The 21,081-nt window shown below is 45.4% G+C and overlaps 1 pseudogene; it reads right to left on the bottom strand.

Moving 5' to 3' along the window:
• Positions 1-20,284: 20,284 nt before the first annotated feature.
• LOC142917251 (selenoprotein W pseudogene) lies at positions 20,285-20,546 on the bottom strand (annotated as a pseudogene).
• Positions 20,547-21,081: the final 535 nt, after the last annotated feature.

Below are 21,081 nucleotides of genomic sequence, written 5' to 3'. Positions count from 1 at the left end.
GGCTAATGATAGAATGACGGTACTCACTGGGCTAATGATAAAATAATGGTACTCACTGGGCTAATGATAAAATAACGGTATTCACTGGGCTAATGATAAAATAATGGTACTCACTGGGCTAATGATAAAATAACGGTACTCACTGGGCTAATGATAAAATAACGGTACTCACTGGGCTAATGATAAAATAACGGTACTCACTGGGCTAATGATAAAATAACCATATTCACTGGGCTAATGATAAAATAACGGTACTCACTGGGCTAATGATAAAATAACGGTACTCACTGGGCTAATGATAAAATAACGGTACTCACTGGGCTAATGATAAAATAACGGTACTCACCGGGCTAAGGATAAAATAACGGTACTCACCGGCCTAATGATAAAATAACGGTACTCACTGGGCTAATGATAAAATAACGGTACTCACTGGGCTAATGATAAAATAACGGTACTCACTGGGCTAATGATAACATAACGGTACTGACTGGGTTAATGATAAAATAACGGTACTAACTGTGCTAATGATAAAATAACGCTACTCACTGGGCTAATGATAAAATAACGGTACTCACTGGGCTAATGATAAAATAACAGTACTCGCCGGGCTAATGATGAAATAACGGTACTCGCTGGGCTAAGGATAAAATAACGGTACTCGCTGGGCTAAGGATAAAATAACAGAACTCGCTGGGCTAATGATAAAATAACGGTACTCGCTGGGCTAATGATAAAATAATGGTACTCGCTGGGCTAATGATAAAATAACGGTACTCACTGGGCTAATGATAAAATAACGGTACTGACTGGACTAATGATAAAATAACAGTACTCACTGGGCTAATGATAAAATAACGGTACTCACTGGGCTAATGATAAAATAACGGTACTCACTGGGCTAATGATAAAATAACGGTACTCACTGGGCTAATGATAAAATAACGGTACTCACTGGGCTAATGATGAAATAACGGTACTCACTGGGCTAATGATAAAATAACGGTACTCACTGGGCTAATGATAAAATAACAGTACTCGCCGGGCTAATGATAAAATAACGGTACTCGCTGGGCTAAGGATAAAATAACGGTATTCGCTGGGCTAATGATAAAATAACGGTACTCGCTGGGCTAATGATAAAAAAACGATACTCGCTGGGCTAATGATAAAATAACGGTACTCACTGGGCTAATGATAAAATAACGGTACTCGCTGGGCTAATGATAAAATAACGGTACTCGCTGGGCTAATGATAAAAAAACGATACTCGCTGGGCTAATGATAAAATAATGGTACTCACTTGGCTAATGATAAAATAACGGTATTCACTGGGCTAATGATAAAATAACGGTACTCGCTGGGCTAATGATAAAATAACGGTACTCACTGGGCTAATGATAAAATAACGGTACTCACTGGGCTAATGATAAAATAATGGTACTCACTTGGCTAATGATAAAATAACGGTATTCACTGGGCTAATGATAAAATAATGGTACTCACTGGGCTAATGATAAAATAACGGTACTCACTGGGCTAATGATAAAATAACCATACTCACTGGGCTAATGATAAAATAACGGTACTCACTGGGCTAATGATAAAATAACGGTACTCACTGGGCTAATGATAAAATAACCATACTCACTGGGCTAATGATAAAATAACGGTACTCACTGGGCTAATGATTAAATAACGGTACTCACTGGGCTAATGATAAAATAACGGTACTCACTGGGCTAATGATAAAATAACGGTACTCACTGGGCTAAGGATAAAATAACGGTACTCACCGGCCTAATGATAGAATAACGGTACTCACTGGGCTAATGATAAAATAACGGTACTCACTGGGCTAATGATAAAATAATGGTACTCACTGGGCTAATGATAACATAACGGTACTGACTGGGTTAATGATAAAATAACGGTACTCACTGTGCTAATGATAAAATAACGCTACTCACTGGGCTAATGATAAAATAACGGTACTCACTGGGCTAATGATAAAATAACAGTACTCGCCGGGCTAATGATGAAATAACGGTACTCGCTGGGCTAAGGATAAAATAACGGTACTCGTTGGGCTAAGGATAAAATAACGGTACTCGCTGGGCTAATGATAAAATAACGGTACTCGCTGGGCTAATGATAAAATAACGGTACTCGCTGGGCTAATGATAAAATAACGGTACTCACTGGGCTAATGATAAAATAACCATACTCACTGGGCTAATGATAAAATAACGTTATTCACTGGGCTAATGATAAAATAATGGTACTCACTGGGCTAATGATAAAATAACGGTACTCACTGGGCTAATGATAAAATAATGGTACTCACTTGGCTAATGATAAAATAACGGTATTCACTGGGCTAATGATAAAATAATGGTACTCACTGGGCTAATGATAAAATAACGGTACTCACTGGGCTAATGATAAAATAACCATACTCACTGGGCTAATGATAAAATAACGGTACTCACTGGGCTAATGATAAAATAACGGTACTCACTGGGCTAATGATAAAATAACCATACTCACTGGGCTAATGATAAAATAACGGTACTCACTGGGCTAATGATTAAATAACGGTACTCACTGGGCTAATGATAAAATAACGGTACTCACTGGGCTAATGATAAAATAACGGTACTCACTGGGCTAAGGATAAAATAACGGTACTCACCGGCCTAATGATAGAATAACGGTACTCACTGGGCTAATGATAAAATAACGGTACTCACTGGGCTAATGATAAAATAATGGTACTCACTGGGCTAATGATAACATAACGGTACTGACTGGGTTAATGATAAAATAACGGTACTCACTGTGCTAATGATAAAATAACGCTACTCACTGGGCTAATGATAAAATAACGGTACTCACTGGGCTAATGATAAAATAACAGTACTCGCCGGGCTAATGATGAAATAACGGTACTCGCTGGGCTAAGGATAAAATAACGGTACTCGTTGGGCTAAGGATAAAATAACGGTACTCGCTGGGCTAATGATAAAATAACGGTACTCGCTGGGCTAATGATAAAATAACGGTACTCGCTGGGCTAATGATAAAATAACGGTACTCACTGGGCTAATGATAAAATAACCATACTCACTGGGCTAATGATAAAATAACGGTACTCACTGGGCTAATGATAAAATAACGGTACTCACTGGGCTAATGATAAAATAACCATACTCACTGGGCTAATGATAAAATAACGGTACTCACTGGGCTAATGATTAAATAACCGTACTCACTGGGCTAATGATAAAATAACGGTACTCACTGGGCTAATGATAAAATAACGGTACTCACTGGGCTAAGGATAAAATAACGGTACTCACCGGCCTAATGATAGAATAACGGTACTCACTGGGCTAATGATAAAATAACGGTACTCACTGGGCTAATGATAAAATAACGGTACTCACTGGGCTAATGATAACATAACGGTACTGACTGGGTTAATGATAAAATAACGGTACTCACTGTGCTAATGATAAAATAACGCTACTCACTGGGCTAATGATAAAATAACGGTACTCACTGGGCTAATGATAAAATAACAGTACTCGCCGGGCTAATGATGAAATAACGGTACTCGCTGGGCTAAGGATAAAATAACGGTACTCGTTGGGCTAAGGATAAAATAACGGTGCTCGCTGGGCTAATGATAAAATAACGGTACTCGCTGGGCTAATGATAAAATAACGGTACTCGCTGGGCTAATGATAAAATAACGGTACTCACTGGGCTAATGATAAAATAACCATACTCACTGGGCTAATGATAAAATAACGTTATTCACTGGGCTAATGATAAAATAATGGTACTCACTGGGCTAATGATAAAATAACGGTACTCACTGGGCTAATGATAAAATAACCATACTCACTGGGCTAATGATAAAATAACGGTACTCACTGGGCTAATGATAAAATAACGGTACTCACTGGGCTAATGATAAAATAACCATACTCACTGGGCTAATGATAAAATAACGGTACTCACTGGGCTAATGATTAAATAACCGTACTCACTGGGCTAATGATAAAATAACGGTACTCACTGGGCTAATGATAAAATAACGGTACTCACTGGGCTAAGGATAAAATAACGGTACTCACCGGCCTAATGATAGAATAACGGTACTCACTGGGCTAATGATAAAATAACGGTACTCACTGGGCTAATGATAAAATAACGGTACTCACTGGGCTAATGATAACATAACGGTACTGACTGGGTTAATGATAAAATAACGGTACTCACTGTGCTAATGATAAAATAACGCTACTCACTGGGCTAATGATAAAATAACGGTACTCACTGGGCTAATGATAAAATAACAGTACTCGCCGGGCTAATGATGAAATAACGGTACTCGCTGGGCTAAGGATAAAATAACGGTACTCGTTGGGCTAAGGATAAAATACCGGTACTCGCTGGGCTAATGATAAAATAACGGTACTTGCTGGGCTAATGATAAAATAACGGTACTCGCTGGGCTAATGATAAAATAACGGTACTCACTGGGCTAATGATAAACTAACCATACTCACTGGGCTAATGATAAAATAACGTTATTCACTGGGCTAATGATAAAATAATGGTACTCACTGGGCTAATGATAAAATAACGGTACTCACTGGGCTAATGATAAAATAACCATACTCACTGGGCTAATGATAAAATAACGGTACTCGCTGGGCTAATGATAAAATAACGGTACTCGCTGGGCTAATGATAAAATAACGGTACTCACTGGGCTAATGATAAACTAACCATACTCACTGGGCTAATGATAAAATAACGTTATTCACTGGGCTAATGATAAAATAATGGTACTCACTGGGCTAATGATAAAATAACGGTACTCACTGGGCTAATGATAAAATAACCATACTCACTGGGCTAATGATAAAATAACGGTACTCACTGGGCTAATGATAAAATAACGGTACTCACTGGGCTAATGATAAAATAACCATACTCACTGGGCTAATGATAAAATAACGGTACTCACTGGGCTAATGATTAAATAACCGTACTCACTGGGCTAATGATAAAATAACGGTACTCACTGGGCTAATGATAAAATAACGGTACTCACTGGGCTAAGGATAAAATAACGGTACTCACCGGCCTAATGATAGAATAACGGTACTCACTGGGCTAATGATAAAATAACGGTACTCACTGGGCTAATGATAAAATAACGGTACTCACTGGGCTAATGATAACATAACGGTACTGACTGGGTTAATGATAAAATAACGGTACTCACTGTGCTAATGATAAAATAACGCTACTCACTGGGCTAATGATAAAATAACGGTACTCACTGGGCTAATGATAAAATAACAGTACTCGCCGGGCTAATGATGAAATAACGGTACTCGCTGGGCTAAGGATAAAATAACGGTACTCGTTGGGCTAAGGATAAAATACCGGTACTCGCTGGGCTAATGATAAAATAACGGTACTCGCTGGGCTAATGATAAAATAACGGTACTCGCTGGGCTAATGATAAAATAACGGTACTCACTGGGCTAATGATAAACTAACCATACTCACTGGGCTAATGATAAAATAACGTTATTCACTGGGCTAATGATAAAATAATGGTACTCACTGGGCTAATGATAAAATAACGGTACTCACTGGGCTAATGATAAAATAACCATACTCACTGGGCTAATGATAAAATAACGGTACTCACTGGGCTAATGATAAAATAACGGTACTCACTGGGCTAATGATAAAATAACCATACTCACTGGGCTAATGATAAAATAACGGTACTCACTGGGCTAATGATTAAATAACGGTACTCACTGGGCTAATGATAAAATAACGGTACTCACTGGGCTAATGATAAAATAACGGTACTCACTGGGCTAAGGATAAAATAACGGTACTCACCGGCCTAATGATAAAATAATGGTACTCACTGGGCTAATGATAAAATAACGGAACTCACTGGGCTAATGATAAAATAACGGTACTCACTGGGCTAATGATAACATAACGGTACTGACTGGGTTAATGATAAAATAACGGTACTCACTGTGCTAATGATAAAATAACGCTACTCACTGGGCTAATGATAAAATAACGGTACTCACTGGGCTAATGATAAAATAACAGTACTCGCCGGGCTAATGATGAAATAACGGTACTCGCTGGGCTAAGGATAAAATAACGGTACTCGTTGGGCTAAGGATAAAATAACGGTACTCGCTGGGCTAATGATAAAATAACGGTACTCGCTGGGCTAATGATAAAATAACGGTACTCACTGGGCTAATGATAAAATAACGGTACTGACTGGACTAATGATAAAATAACAGTACTCACTGGGCTAATGATAAAATAACGGTACTCACTGGGCTAATGATAAAATAACGGTACTCACTGGGCTAATGATAAAATAACGGTACTCACTGGGCTAATGATGAAATAATGGTACTCACTGGGCTAATGATAAAATAACGGTACTCACTGGGCTAATGATAAAATAACGGTACTCACTCGGCTAATGATAAAATAACGGTACTCACTGGGCTAATGATAAAATAACCATACTCACTGGGCTAATGATAAAATAACGGTACTCACTGGGCTAATGATAAAATAACGGTACTCACTGGGCTAATGATAAAATAACAGTACTCGCTGGGCTAATGATAAAATAACGGTACTCGCTGGGCTAATGATAAAATAACGGTACTGACTGGGCTAATGATAAAATAACGGTACTCACCGGCCTAAGGATAAAATAACGGTACTCACTGGGCTAATGATAAAATAACGGTACTCACTGGGCTAATGATAAAATAACGGTACTGACTGGGTTAATGATAAAATAACAGTACTCACTGTGCTAATGATAAAATAACGCTACTGACTGTGCTAATTATAAAATAACGGTACTCACTGGGCTAATGATAAAATAACGGTACCGTGCATTAGTGCACCTGTGTGGTGCCACAACAGCGAAGCCGCTCCGGCGAAACCGGGGCAGTCGCTGTGCTGCTGCGACCGAGAAGCCACCCGGCTCCCGTCACAGCACTTCCCCCCCCCCCCCACATAAACACACACACTCACGTAGGGCCTCGTGGGGAGGGGGCGGGCACCTGCCCTGAGTTTTTACCCGAGAGGCCCCCTCGTGGGGGTGCTCCACGGTTTCTCAGGGCCAGGGAATTGGCAGGCACCCCCCCCCCCCCCCAGGCCAAATGACACTGGGGCGCCGTGGCTTAACTTAAATGACCACGGCGAACTCGCTGAGAACCGCAGTGAGGAGATGCCCAGGACACACGCGGACCAGCAGGCAGGTGGGGAGTGGGGCAACGCGGGTTTAAGCTTCTCTACCCATGGTGCACCGCGGGTTAGCATCTCTACCCATGATGCACCGTGGGTTAGCGTCTCTACCCATTATGCACCACGGGTTAGCGTCTCTACCCATAATGCACCGCGGGTTAGCGTCTCTACCCATGATGCACCGCGGATTAATGGTTCTACCCGTGATGCACCGCAGATTGGCGGCGCGAGGGCTTTGAAGATCAACAGGAGGGAGGGATCGAGGAGCCGTCACCTCACTGTTACTCGCACGTCCGTGAGACGGGGCAGAGAGCAGCCAGATTCCGTTTGCAGCATCATCTTGCCGCGACCTCCATCGCCGCGAGGTCGGACCGCAAGTACGAGTGAGAGGGGTAAGACTAAAGGTGGCGAAATTCGGAGAGAAAATAGAGAGAGCGGACAGGTCGATTAAGCATCGGGCAGTAGAGAGATAGGTTAGACCTGTCCTGCTGGTCCGCACTGACATGCACAGTCTAGTCTTCTTTGGTTATTTCGGTAAAGTCACGTAGAATGAGAATAAAATAATAAATTGATAAATAAAATAACACAATAATATTCTCACGACGTTTCGGCAACAACACAAGCAGCCTTCATCAGGTGAAGGGACGAGACTGTCTGGTAGGACAGCGCTAGAGTGAAAAAAGGCCACGCTCAGATCACGACCTTTAAGCTGTGTCAGAAGAAACAAAGCACCTTTACAAAGGAATTAGCATATAATTTAGCATTGAAATGGCCGAGTGATTAGCTTGTGATTGGTCACAGAAATGGCTATGTTAAAGTTAAAGCATACACATCCGCAGAGGCACCCCTTGACAAAGGAATTAGCATAGAATTTAACATTGAAATAGCTAAGTTAAAGCATACACATCCGCAGAGGCACCCCTTGACAAAGGAATTAGCATAGAATTTAGCATTGAAATAGCTGAGTGATTAGCTTGTAACTGGTCACAGAGATAGCTATGTTAAAGTCAGAGCATACACATTCACAACACACATACTTCACCTGGAATGGAACTTTCTACAAACAAACTGAGGGCACCCCAATGGGCTCCCCTTATCTCGGGTTGTAGCCAACGTATTCATGGAAAAATTTGAAACTGACGCCATCCAGACTGCCACTCTACGCCCGACCTTATGGAAGAGGTACGTGGATGACACCTTTGTCAGCTGGCCACATGGCCAGCCTGCTCTAGACCAATTCCGCGACCACATCAATTCCATACACCCAGCCATCAGATTTACCATGGAGGTCGAAAAAGATGGCAAACTACCCTTTTTGGATGTCTTAAGTAAAAGGAGACATGATGGTTCAATGAGCCACTCTGTCTACAGGAAAGCCACCCATACAGATGCTTACTTGAAACCGGATTCCCACCACCATCCATCCCAGAAGAACTCCCTCATCAAGACTCTATACCATAGAGCCCAATGCATTTCCAACCAGGAACACATTACCAGTGAACTCAATCACATACACCAGGCTCTCAGGGCTAATGGTTACTCCGACTACACAATTCGCAAAGCCATCACTCCAGTCATGAAGAAGGATTCTCTTGTGGAGCCACTCAAAACCATCACCTTACCCTACATTGCAGGGGTCACTAAAAAGATCTCCAAAATCCTGAATAAACACAAGATCCAGGTCCGATTCAACACAATACATAAAATCCGTGATCTAGTTCCATCAGTAAAAGATGCTGTTCCAGACATACAGTACCCGGGCGTTTACAAACTAAAGTGCCTCGGTGGTAGTTGCTACATTGGAGAAACCAAACGACATATCTCGGACCGCATCCGCGAACATAAAGCAGACTTGAAACACGGTAGGACGAACTCCTCTGCCGTGGCAGATCACTGTTATAATTCAGTGGGCTCACATGACATTGACTTCTCCAAGACGGAGGTTCTTTGCAAACTAACCGGCTACCATGAGAGATTCGTTCATGAGGCCATTCACATATACAAGCACAGAGACAATTTCAACCGAGAAGATGGATTCTGGCTTAGTAACCATTGGAAAGATGTTTTAAACCATTTCCGTTCTTAATTAATTGTATTTCACGATGACCTTCAGACCGCAGCTCTTTCGCCAGCATTGACTCTTAATACCTCTCACACCACGGTTAATGGTATGGTTTACAACATGGAGTATAATAGCGCCTCGCAGCTGTCTCTCTCCCCCTCCTCTGTTTCGACCTTGGATGAACTCGTCCGTCTGAACGGGGCCCGTAGCTATCCGTGTTGCTAAAGTTGAGGGTAAGAATCCACCCATTTTTTTTTCACCATATAGCATTGTGATATATAACGACTTATTGTTGGTAGCTTAGCTGATTGGAGAATATAGAGTTTATTGATAACATTAAGGTAATTTATATTTTAGTTTTTTATTGGTTCACTATGTAGTATTCATTATACATTGTATTGTATACCCAGTTACTGTGAATAGCTCAGATGTATAGGCCTTGACTTCAACATAGCCATTTCTGTGACCAGTCACTAGCTAATCACTCAGTTATTTCAATGCTAAATTCGCCTAGTTATTTCAATGCTAAATTCTCCTGTTTGATTTGTACTAGGTGCCTCGGTGAATGTGTATGCTCTGACTTTAACATAGCTATTTCTGTGACCAGTTACAAGCTAATCACTCAGCTATTTCAATGCTAAATTCTATGCTAATTCCTTTGTCAAGGGGTGCCTCTGCGGATGTGTATGCTTTAACTTAGCTATTTCAATGCTAAATTCTATGCTAATTCCTTTGTCAAGGGGTGCCTCTGCGGATGTGTAAGCTTTAACTTTAACATAGCCATTTCTGTGACCAGTCACAAGCTAATCACTCGGCCATTTCAATGCTAAATTATATGCTAATTCCTTTGTCAAGGCGCTTTGTTTCTTCTGACACAGCTTAAAGGTCATGATCTGAGCGTGGCTTTTTTCACTCCAGCGCTGTCCTACCAGACAGTCTCGTCCCTTCACCTGATGAAGGCCGCTTGTGTTGTGGCCGAAACGTCGTCAGAATATTATTGTGTTATTTTATTTTATCAATTTATTATTTTATTCTCATTCTACGTGACTTTACCGAAAGAACCAAAGAAGATGAATCCTTGCAGTCACGAAAGCTTTAAATCGAAACAGTCTAGTCTGTTTATTCGTGGAGAATAAATAATCGACGGTAAAATAAAACAAGATTATGCAATTCAAGTGCGTGATGCTGCTGCTGGCGGTGGTTACCGCGTGTGTGTAGAGCTGCGCCGTGAGGTACCCGGGTACGCGCGTGCATAATCATACAACGGTTGTTGCGGTTGTGGCAGTGGTAGTTGTGGCTATCGTGGTGGTGGTGGGCATTGTGGTCGGTGGCACGACTGGTGGTGCTCGTGCGGAGCCGCGGTCGCGCATCTTTACACGGCTATTTATAGCGCGAGTCGTAGCGGACGAAGGGAGCGACGCGGCGGGCAGCCGCCGCGCTATTTTTAGCGTGGGCACGTGGTGGGTAACCGCGCATGGCCGAGTGTGGGCAGCGGCGTATACCTGGGTACGTGTAGGGGAAATGCACGCGGGGAGCGTGTGTGTGCGAATGACCCGAGGTGGCCGAGAGCCAGCCAAGAGACGTGTCTCGTAGGAGTTTGCGCGGAGGCAGCGAGCTCGGAGCTGCGAACGGCAGCAACGAGGAGGGAAGAGGAGGAGGAAGAAGATGAGGGGCAGCAGCCCCCACGCACTTGCCACTAACAGAAAATCAATCTCGTGTTCCGGTGCCACAGCCGTTCCGTGTATTTGGACTCTTTCAGCTCGCTGTCGCATCAATGCGCACGCCTCCAATGCCCCGGAGGAGAACTCATTAGCAAGCACGGCCAACGCCACTGCCTGGGAATGCGCTCCAACAGGACAAAATTAATCCGCGACAGAATGAATAATAAATTACGGTCGCATTTTAGGCCCACGTATGGAATAATCAGGCGTGGATTTACCCATATGTGGAATACCGCTACGGGAATCGACGTATTTTAACGACCCAACAATCTTCAAATAAACGGGGAAAAGACCGATTTTTTTTTTTACCATGCAAAATCTCGAACACTGCTTGATCCATGCTCGAGCAGAAAGAAACAGGTGTTCAAAATATCACAGCTTGATCCATGCTTGATCATTCCGCCGCGGATTCATTATCTCCCGTTACAGCGCGCCTGTCGCAAACACGTGTTTTATTACAGAGTGCGGTGTAGCACATGCGCCTGCAGACATTACGTAATCCACCGGGCATTAATAATAGCAACTCTGCCCCTGCCACGCGCATGTCACTTGCGGAGATGCGAGAGGCGCGCAGAAGTAAAACTATGACCCAGTTCAAAATGTCTATAAAGATTGATTCCTTTGAGAGAAAAAAAAATGCCGTGCCATTTTATTACTTACTTATCCATCTCTTATCCATCTCTAATCCGCCACTGTGCCATCACTCCTGGCATGAATCGTCCATGCAGCCATTATTCATGAGCTGTAAAAATAATAATGTACAGCCTTTAGTCAATCCACTGCTGAACAACATACAGCGGTATACAACAACATACCTGTCCTGGGCCTTCCCAAGGTCAATTCAGCCTTAAATATCCGACTGATGTCGTGTGTGAACATCAGCACTGGGGAGACAAAGGTGGCGAGGCCATGCTGCAGATGACACCACAATTGATGTGCTATGCTGGTCTTTATAGGTGCCTGCAGTCTGCATGTGGCTCTGTGGTATATTAAAAGCCAAGTAAGAGATCTGGGTATTTGTTTGCTTGATGTATGCGCTATGCAATGTCAGACTGAAGCACACATTAACATGAATAATAAATGTCATTTAACATTTATATACAGCCTAAAACCAAAACAACAGTGAATCTTCACCCACTCACCACTCACTCACCACACTGCAGGTCACAACAACACTCACTCACTACTCACTCACCACACTGCAGGTCACGACAACACTTACCCACTCACCACCCACTCACCACACTGTAGGTCACAGCAACACTCACTCACCCACTCACTCACCCACTCACCACACTGCAGGTCACACCAACCACTCACCACACTGCAGGTCACAACAACACTCACTCATCCACTCACCCACTCACTCACCACTCAGGTCAGGACAACGCTCACTCACCCATTCACCCAGCCACTCACTCACCACACTGCAGGCCAAGATGATGATGATCATCATCATCTTGATCATCATCCAGCGGTGGACTGACAGAGTGATGTGAGAGAGACAGAGAGAGATTAAATGAAAGCCATTTAATTTAATCTCTCTCTGTCTACTCGTATTTAGATGGATTCACACTCTGTTGATATTCTCTGTCAGACACTCAGATATCTCTCTCTCTCTATCAATATAGATGGATATTAAAAAAAAAAACCTGCGTGTGACGCTGTTGGGCCACAAGGGCTGTTAGAGAGGCACCGATGGAAGCTCCCACACCCGTCCGCCTTTGTCTTCCCAACTGCGGATATTAAAAAAAAGTTTTTTTTTTTACTCCACCCGCACTGAAGGCCAAGGGGCGCTCTATGGGACTCACAGAACCGGTTCCGACACCGTTCGTCACTGATGACAGCCGTGGTCGGTAATGGAACTGCTCTTAGTAGAAGCTGCTGCTGGGTTCGTGGAGCGTAGATGCGCTAACCACTGCGCTACCGCTCCCCGTACACACACACACATATATAAAACTACACGCGTGTCTATTCGTACTTGATGTGTACATGACGTTATCTTCATGCACACTCGACGTGGTCAATCCACTGCTGGATGAAGTCTCCGTGGGCTCCATGCTACAGCCATATCCCACCATCCTGCCAAGCGACACACACACACAAATATAATAATAATTATTATTTTTTGACTTAAAACTTTCGTCAATGCCGACATTCGTAATTCTGGGTTGTTTCGGTAAAGTCACGTAGAAGGAAAATACAAAACAAATATTAAATTAAAAATAATACATTTAAAATAATAAAAGCTGTTCCTTTAGGTCATTCGGCAAAGTCACGTATAAAGGTTCAAAGGAAATCACAAAAAAAGTTGTAAGTCTAAAATTGTATTTCTTACACTTGGCCAAAAGAATGGGGGAGGGGGGTATCGCGTGATTTCAAGAGGACATTTGGAAACCATATAAAGCAACACAGACGGTCGGTCTGTGTTGCTTTATATGGTTTCCAAATTTTGCTAAACCCTGTTTGATTTAGTGTGCTCCTCTGTCTATATAGCTGCAGTTATGTGTTTCCTCTCTCTCTTAAATTTAGCTCTTCTGTACCTGATGATGATTGCTTGTGTTGCTATTATGTAATTTTATTATTTCTTATGCCTACATGACTCTACTGATTGTTATTAATTAGGAACGGGGGCGTGACCAAGGGCGGAGCCTGAAAAGGGGGCGTGGCCAATGGATGGTCCTGGAAAGGGGCGTAGTCAAGGGGCGGGGCCTAAGAAGGGGCGTGACCAAAGGGCCACGCCCACGAAGGCCGAGTCCCGGGAGCGATGGCGTCTGTTCGCCGTCTCTGAGAAGGATTCCGCCGGCTCCGACCCCGGCTCCTCGGCGTCGGCCTCTTCGGTCTCCGCTCTTTGCGCAGCAGGTAGAGTGTCACGACGAGGAGCTGTCCTCGTCACCATTGCATCGTCATCCCCGTGGAGTGTGTGTGTCTCGTTACCCGTGGTGGTCACCACACACACGCGGCACGCAGTAGTGAGCTGCTAGATGCCAGCCAAGAGCAGCACAAAGTGGAGCCCTCTCTCCCTCCCTCTCTCTCTCTCCCTCTCTCTCCCTCTCTCTCTTTTTTTACGATCAGAAGAAACAAGAAGATGCTCGGTGTAGTCGGCTCTTTGCTCCGTTTATCATTTCGTTTTTTTGTGTTTTTTTAATGCTTTGCTTTATGTAACACCCCCCCCCCCCCCCTTTTAAGTGAAAGACCCAAAAAAAATTTCTTTCCCCTTCCCTCTCTCTCTCTCGCTCTCTCTCTCCCTCTCTCGCTCTCTCGCCCTCTCTCTCGCTCTCTCTCTCTCTCCCTCTCTCTCGCTCTCTCTCCCTCTCTTTTTTACGATCAGAAGAAACAAGATGCTCGGTGTAGTCGACACTTTGCTCCGTTCATCATTTCGTTTTTTTAATGCTTTGCTTTATGTAACCCCCCCCCCCCCCTTTTAAGTGAAAGACCCAAAACATTTTTTTCTTTCCCCTTCCCTCTCTCTCTACCCCCCTCTCCGCCCCCCCTCTCTCTGTACCCCCCTCTCTGCCTCTCCTCTCTCTCTACCCCCTCTCTGCCCCCCCTCTCTCTCTGCCCCCTCTCTTCCTACTCCATTTGGCTCTCTCTCTTTCTCTTTTTTCTTTATAACTACGACAAGTGCTGCATCTGCACGCAGCCCTTCCCACAGTCAAACGGCCTCCGACGGGTAGCTTAGATCTGCATGCAGAGCTCTCCGTCATCTGCCACCGAGCACACGGCCTCCTCCAGCGCCCACTGCTCCTTGAAGGCCGGCACGGCGTGGGTCAGCCGCGCGTGGCGGAACTCCAGCCACACCCTGGCTCCGACCAGAGCGCGGAAGATGCCCAGGCTGCTGGCCGGACGTTGCCCCTCCAGGGCCACCTTCCTCGCCCTGTATATGGCAAACTTGGCGTAGCCGAAGAGCACGTTGACCAGCCCCTGAAGATGTTGGGGTCCGTCGCCCTTCGGGTATCCAAAGATGAGGACCGTCGGGGAGAAGTGGAGGCTGAACCTTAGGAGGATGTTTCTCAGGACCTTGAACAGCGAGTCCAGGCTCTTGCACTCCACGTATTGGTGCGCCACCGTCTCCATTTTACCGCAGAACCGGCACTCCGGGGACGTGTCGGTGAAGCACGCCAGGGAGACGTTGGTGGTGACGGTGCCGTGGGCGATGCTCCAGCTGAGGTCGCCGATGCGGTTGTGCGTCCGTCTGCAGTAGAGTTGCCTCCAGCGAGGCTTCTCCGGAGAGACGCAGGGCAGGGCTTTCCTCCAAGCATGGTCCTTGTGGCTCCTCAGGGTGTCCTGTTGGTGGAACCGGACCATGTAGGAGTAGAGCACCTTCCTCTTTACATTTGCGAAGGCCACCTCCGGTAGGTCTTCTAGCCGGCACAGGTTGTGATCCGCCTTCATTTGGCGATGCAGTGGCACCACTGAGAGCTCCGGTGGAGGGGGACCGAGAGGGGCCTCGTCATCCCCAACGCCGATGGGGGCATTCTCCCCGCTGCCGCTGAGAAGGCCCCCTTGGCTTCGGCCAGGATCTGGGCAGCCACCCGGAGCGACTGCAGCCCTGTCTTTGCGGCCACGTCTGCTGGTCCGAGCCACCGGCCCAGTGTTTCAGGCTCCACCAGATCTCCCATCCTGGTGAGCCGCGCGTTGGCGAGGCGCCTCTCCATGCCAGGGGTGGTGGTTGTGGATGGCAGCTTTGTCTGTGGGTTCTTGAGGATCGGTTCGAAGACCAGATCCTCGGCCGATCGCGGTTGGTTCAGCCTCCTGATGGCGAGGGAGCTCCATGTCTGCAGGACGCTTCTGTAGAAGGGTGGCAGCTGTCCCAGTGGGAGGCCCTGCAGGTCTATGTAGAATACTTGCTTGGAGCACTGCAGACCCCCCAGCTGTTTCAGGAGGAAGGAGGCCGTGACGCTCCTGGCCGGTGTAGGGGCGGCGTGCAGGAACTTTTGCGCTGCCTGCAGTTGGAAGGTGGCCAGCTGACTCCGCACGCACACCAGCCCGTGACCGCCCTCGTCCAGTGGCAGGGCCAGGACCCCAGCCGTGACCCGGTGTCCTCCACCCGACCAGAAGAAGTCGAGGACTCGCTTCTGAAGTGCGTTGACGAGGCTCATGGGGGGGTGCAGGGAGAAGAGTCGGTGCCATAGCATGGACGTCACCAGCTGGTTCACCACCAACGTCTTTGTCCTGAAGGTGAGGAACTTGCACAGGCGACTCCAGGTGGCCAGCCGCTCCTTCACCTTCTCCTCCAGCTCGACCCAGTTCCTCTGCGGTGGTTCCTCCTCTGGTCCGAGGAACACCCCCAGGTGGTGCAGCGATGTTGTGCTCCAATTGATGGCTTTTGCCTTCTCGGGACACTCGGTCATGTCCCACGCTCCAACCAGCAGGCCGCTGCACTTTTGCCAGTTCATTTTTGATGAGGAGGCTTTCGAAAAGACCTCCAGGCACTCATGCAGCAGGGCGACATCAGCCAGGGAGCGCAGGATGAGGAGGACGTCATCGGCGTATGCCGTCAGGACCAACTTGACGCTTGGTTCCCTCAGCACCAGGCAGCTGAGTCTCCGCCTTATGAGATTCAGGAAAGGCTCTAATGCCAGGGCATAAAGTTGGCCCGACAATAGGCATCCCTGTCTCACTCCTCGCTCGAATTTGACCGGGGCAGTGAGGGCGCCGTTGATCTTAATCATGCACTCCGCCTTGGTGTAGAGTAGGCGGATCGTTCGGACAAAGATATCCCCAAAACCCAAGGTCTTGAGGGTTCCCAGCAGGTACTTGTGGTCCACTCTGTCAAAAGCCTTTTCCTGGTCAAGAGCCAGAAACGCGATTGGGATGCCCAACCTCTGGGACACCGCGATGAAGTCCCTGATCAGGAAGATGCCGTCGTGGATGGTTCGTCCGGGGATGGTGTAGGACTTTTCCCCGTGTACGACTTGTGCAATCACCCCTTTCAGTCGCAGGGAGAGAGCCTTCATCAATATTTTGTAGTCTGTGTTCAGGAGGGAGACCGGACGCCAGTTTTGTAGGTGCCTCAGGTCTCCGTTCTTGGGAAGCAGAGTGAGCACCGCCCTCCTCCAAGACTGAGGCATCACCCCAGTGACTGAGGCTTCCTCCAGCACCTCTCTGTAGTCCTCCCGCAGGGATGGCCAAAAAGCGGCGTAAAATTCCCCTGCTAGGCCGTCTAACCCTGGGGATTTATTTGGGGCCAGTCCTCTTACAGCTGCGTCAAGGTCAGTCCTGGTGAGCTTTTGCTCTAGCAGCTCTTTCCCGTCTTCCCCCAGGGTGGGTAGACCACTCCATGCCTCCGCCTGGGCCGGTTCCGATGTTTCTTCAGGGGAGAACAGGCTGCCGTAGAAGTCTCTGATGATGGTCGACTTCTGCTGGAGTTCGTGCACCAGGACACCGTCACCATCAAAGAGGCACTCCATGGATTTGCGTCTCCCATTCTGCCTCCCGAGGGAGTAGAAAAGCGGGGATCCCGTGTCGAGGTCCGTGATGAGCTTCACCCGGGATCGCACAAACGCTCCCCTCGTCTGCTCCTCCTGTAGCCCTTTGAGACGCTCCCTATTCTCCTCGTATTCTTGGAGAAGAGCAGGGTCGCTGTCCTCGGCGAGGCGACCCTCCAAATTGAGGACTCGGGCTTCCATGTCGGTGATGTCCGCGTTCTTCAGTCTGGTGCTCCCCCAGATGTATTGTTGGCACAACAGCCTGGTGTGCACTTTGCCCATATCTCCCTCTCTCTCTCCCTCCCTCTCTCTCTCCCTCTCTCCCTCTCTCTCTCCCTCCCTCTCTCTCCCTCTCTCTCTCTTTCCCTCTCTCTTTTTTTAGAATTCGGTGTTTGATGGTCTGCAACCTTTTATACATCTTTAAATGAAAATAACTGAAAGTCACAATCTCCTGTATACATTGGCAAGGTTTGTTATTCGAAAAACACGACTTGCACGAAATGCTATTTTTTTTTACTCGCGGCTCGTAACTGTAAAGTAAATTGTGACGAGCAATTTGGCAGTAGACTGGCAACGATTGAGGGTTGAGTCTTCTCCATGTAGGATTATTCAGCGGGAAAGTCTGTCAAGTACTTCTTTAGCTCGTCAGCCCAATGGTTTGTCCATCAGAATTTTCTCGAGGGCGTCGTTCACGACGGACGCGTTCCCTGGTGATGGCTCTCGTCACGACCGCGAGCTTCTCCAGGGACTCTGAGACCGAAGAGGACGCATTCCCTTTAAGAGTGTGCTCCTAATCTCAGCTCGTTACCTGTATAAAAGACACCTGGGAGCCAGAAATCTTTCTGATTGAGAGGGGGTCAAATACTTATTTCCCTCATTAAAATGCAAATCAATTTATAACATTTTTAACATGCGTTATTCTGGATTGTTTTGTTGTTATTCTGTCTCTCACTGTTCAAATAAACCTACCATTAAAATGATTGACTGATCATTTCTTTGTCAGTGGGCAAACGTACAAAATCAGCAGGGGATCAAATACTTTTTTCCCTCACTGTACATAGGCGTTAAGACAAAATCCCTGCCGAGTACAGTGTAGCTTCACTGTAATACAGTAGGCGACACTGCTAATGTCAATGGCTCCGTTGTGATCAGGGGAACCAAGTGTGTGGGATTATTTTCAGCAGTGTGAAATGCACTGCACGACGACTCCACTGCAGCAGCATACTTGAAATTGGTTTTGGCTAATCAACGTTGATATATGGTGCAATGTATGCTCAATTAAAAAAAAACGTGTTGTCAAATATCAGACTGGCCCAGTCCGGAATGGTTTTTGAAACTCCTGAATGTTTATATGTATTGAAGACTCTGAATGCATTGTGTTTACTGCCAATACCAATTAGGACATGTATGCATGCCATTACTACAAAACTTCCTTAGTTTGGGACAATGATTAGCCAAAGTTAAACCTCTGCAACTCGTGTTTTCAGTTATTTGCTTTTTCGAAGGAACAGTTAACAGTTAAGCCTAACAATTGAAAACTATTAAAAAAAACATACTTTAGAACAGTAAACACAACAAAGTCTTGCTTCTGATTCAATGCATTCTATCAAGGTCGCGGGTTTATTGAAGACCAATTTCGAAGTAAAGTCTGCGCGGGAATTAAACGATACAATTGACAACATACCTACCCCCAAGTGAAATTTAAAATCAATAAAAAAACACCAGCTTCTCCTCCCCAGTTGCAACAAAGTGATAGATGTGTATGCAGAGGAGACGATTGACAAGGGTTTAACTCGTTGGTGGTTTGTTCATCGTGGCAGGGTGCTGAGAGCCATCTCCTTTATCCGACGCCGGCTCACGGTGAAACGACCACGAGTCCTGTTAAAGCTGTCACCAAAGGGGGCCACAAAACAAGAGGAAGTTATCACGACAGCAATGTATGAAACAAACCCATTTTTACGACGATTAAGGCAATGGAGAGCAAGAGCAGGCAGTGGTTAAAACAAAAATCTAGAATTTTTTTTTAAAGATTTATGGAGCTGTTAATCAGAACAAAGGATGTGTTTGCATTTTAGTCAACTTTAAAAAAAGAGCAAATGAGACGTTGAAACCAAGTACATTTGTTGGTAATGATTAATAATTTGGATATATATAAACTCCCAGAAAACAAATTGTACGTGCCAATGTAAGATATTATTTTCATATAAAAATATTCACTGAAAAGTTACATTTGCTCTTGTGCCAGTTTAACAAAAGCTGTGTGCACAGCAGTGGACTATTTAACACATGCTGACTGATTTCTTACTATAAATGTGCTAGCTTTGAATCATACATTATTTTAACATCAATACATTTCTTTAGAACCAGCGACACAGACAAGCCTTTACCTCTGTTAAGAAGCAAAGCATGTTTTGATTTAAAGCTTTAGTGACTGCAGGGATTCATATTCTTGGTTCTTTCGGTAAAGTAGAAGGGAAACAATAAAATAATAAAAATATAAAACAATAAAATTCTCACGACGTTTCGACTGCAACACAAGCAATCATCATCATGTGTGAAAACCACAGCAAGAAAATTTCACACCTGATGATTGCTTGTGTTGCAGTCGAAACGTCGTGAGAATTGTATTGTTTCATATTTGTATTATTTTATTGTTTCCCTTCTACGTGGTGACTTTACCGAAAAAACCAAGAATAAGCAAAGCATGCTTCTGCTTCAACACATTCTGGCTACTTTTCGAGGGCTTTCTCCACTCCACTGAAGAAGATCTTTTGTAGCTTCTCATCCGAGTCTACAAACCCATCGCCGTTGGCCTTGGAGTGGAGAAGTTTCCCTCCCACAATCTGCACCTCCAGGAAGCCAGTCTGCGTCGGGGTCCCCTCACCAGTTATCTCTCCAGGGAACTGGGTTGCAAGTTAATCCTTGAGGTGGTGAAACCGACTTCGGTACCCTCAGGCGCCAACAATAAACGATGCGTATTTTGAGCGGCATTGCTGCTGTAGAGGTGGTTGAGGCTGAAACATCTGTTCTGCACCATCACTGAACCGCGTCTTATCTCCCTCGCTCTCTCCCTCTACCCTCTCTACTACCACCACTATCACTACTACTACCACCACTATCACTACTACTACCACCACTAACTACCACTACTACTGCCACCACTATTACTACCACTACTACCGCCACTACTACTACCACTACTACCGCCACTATTACCACTACTACTACTACCACCACTATTACTACTACCACTACTACTGCCACCACTCTTACTACCACTACTACCACCACTATTACTACTATTACTACCACTACTACCACCACTAACTACCACTACCACCACTAACTACTACTACCACCACTCTCACTACTATTACTATCACTACTACCACTACTATCACTACTACCACCACTACTACCACCACTATTACTACCACTACTATGATCACCACTATTACTACCACTACTATGATCACCACTACCACCACTATTACTACCACCACTACTATCACCACTAACTACCACT

The sequence above is a fragment of the Petromyzon marinus genome, unplaced genomic scaffold (assembly GCF_048934315.1).
Source record: "Petromyzon marinus isolate PM22_M1 ecotype Great Lakes invasive population unplaced genomic scaffold, UKy_Petmar_22M1.pri1.0 PM_G_Scaffold_44, whole genome shotgun sequence".
In the NCBI taxonomy this organism is placed as follows: Eukaryota; Metazoa; Chordata; class Hyperoartia; order Petromyzontiformes; family Petromyzontidae; genus Petromyzon; species Petromyzon marinus.
This window is presented reverse-complemented; position numbering and strand designations above follow the sequence as displayed.